At 40.9% G+C, this 2,206-nt stretch overlaps 1 pseudogene; it reads right to left on the reverse strand.

Annotated features, from left to right (window-relative positions):
- The window catches only part of LOC104801206, a 2,026-nt pseudogene extending 537 nt beyond the window's left edge, over positions 1-1,489 (reverse strand).
- Positions 1,490-2,206: the final 717 nt, after the last annotated feature.

Raw genomic sequence — 2,206 nt, forward strand, 5'->3', positions numbered from 1 at the left:
TCCGTAGAAGTAATTGCGCTGTAATTGGAGGTTCGTCATAGGGAAGGTGAAGATATGACCCGGGATTGTGCCGGTGAAGCGATTCAGGCTGAGATCGAGGTAGTTGAGCTGGTTGAGATTGAGCAGGACTCGGTCCACGGGCCCGGTGAGCATGTTCCATGATAGGGACAGGTACTGTAGAGACGGCGGGAGAGTCGCCGGAGAGAGAGCGCCGGTGAGGTTGTTGCGTCTGAGGTCGATTCGGGTTAGGGATTGGGAGAGAAACGGAGGAACTGATCCGGTCAAGTGATTGTGACAGAGGATCAGGTTCGAGAGCTCCGACAAAGATCCGATTGACGGAGGGATCATCCCCGTTAGCTGGTTATAGCTGAGATCGAGGGTTCTGAGGCCGCGAAGCTCGCCGAGACTCGCCGGAATCTCACCGGAGAGGAAATTCCGGCTGACAGCAAGAAACCGGAGGTCCTTGAGCTGAGAAACGGTGTCCGGTAACGGTCCGATGATCCGGCCGGGAACGACGGAGAGCTCGGCCAAGGAGGAGAGTTTGCCGATGGCCGGGTCGATCCGACCAGACAAACCAGGCGAGCCGGCTCTGGGATCTCCGAGGTTGAGAGCCACCACCTTGTCGCCGTCGCAGTAAACGCCGGCGAAGTTGCAGGGTTCCGACGTGAAGTCCCACGAGTCGAAGAAGTTGGAACCAGGCAAGTCATGAAGCGACTTGCGAATCGCTTGCAGAGCCAAGAAATCAACTGGATCAATAATCGCTTCCACCAGAAACCCGAAAGGAATCAGAAACGACAAAACAAAAACACCCGCAAACTTCATCTTCTTGCTCTTATACTCCGCCATTACAGCTTCAGGTGCATAAACAAGGGACGATATATATATACACACACGCGCGCGGGGACAAGGGGGAAAAAACAGAGAAAGCTGTAAAGTGTGAGAAAATGGGTATCTGGAGAAATGAGTGGATGTTGCTTTCCCGTGAGAGGAAGTCAGAAAGAGGTGTGGAGATGGAGGATTCTCGTGGGAGCTTCGGTGAGGGCTTTTAATGGCGGAACCTTAATATCAGCATAAAACGATTAAAAAGGGAGACAAAGATTGTCAGGGAAGATGGAAGAACAAAAGTTACGAAGAAAATGGCTTGAGAAGGAAGCGAAGCAACAGCTGAATCTTCTCCTGCTTCTTGCGGAAGTGGCTTGAGGAGGAAGACGAAATGAATAAACAAATCGCAGGTCTCACGTTTGGATGTGTCAGGGAAAAAAAAAGGAAGTGGTAATAGATAGCAATATTACCGTTGCGTTGTGTTTTTTTTTTTGGTACATCGGGAACAGGTACGGAGGGGGAACGGTTGTCTGAGTGTCACGGACCGCCACGTCAGCTTCTTAGTTCGGGTAATTATGTCCAACCGCCCTATAAATTTACTTTACAACCATTGTTAGTGTCTGATTTACATGAGTTAGATACGGGATCAATCCATTTAAATATCTAAGTTAATTTACGTTTTCATATTTTAAATCCATCAATATTTAATATTCATTTAAAAATATCTAATGCAATGTAATATTGTTAATCTATAAATGAAACGAAATTTTATTTATTGATAAATTAAAGATTAAATATCAAATTATATAATTTTTATATTATCTCTGAAATGATAACATGTTGATATATTATATGGATATTTTTTTATAAAAAAAATAATAGTAGTAAAACGTATTTTTTATAAAAAAAAAAGATAACTAAAATACAATGCAATTTTAAATTGAGACAATAAAATTTAAATTTGCAGTAGAAAACGGGCAGGGTATGAAAGTGTAAGTTATACATAATATATGTTGAAGGGAAAAAAAAATATCTAAAGATTTGACAAATCAAGGTGAATATTAGACTCAAGGTTGGTTGTACCGCAATGGTTACGGTTGCGGGTGACGACGTTTTCAGAGCGTTTGATAGCGATTATGAATGATAAATACTGACTGGTTGATAAGTTGTTGTTGGCAGCGATTGCGGGTGGGTGGGTTAGAAGTGAATGGTTTGTTGCGGTTGCGTTTTGATATAAATTATAAAAAAATATTGTTTTAAAATAATTTTTTATAATAATTTTAATTAAATTTTTAGTATCATTTGATAAAAATTATTTACTAAATTTATAATAATTAAATAATAAATTTAAAATATAAATATTATCAATTTAATTTATTTTTAA

This window comes from Tarenaya hassleriana, unplaced genomic scaffold (assembly GCF_000463585.1).
Source record: "Tarenaya hassleriana unplaced genomic scaffold, ASM46358v1 Cleome7, whole genome shotgun sequence".
NCBI classification, from domain to species: domain Eukaryota; kingdom Viridiplantae; phylum Streptophyta; class Magnoliopsida; order Brassicales; family Cleomaceae; genus Tarenaya; species Tarenaya hassleriana.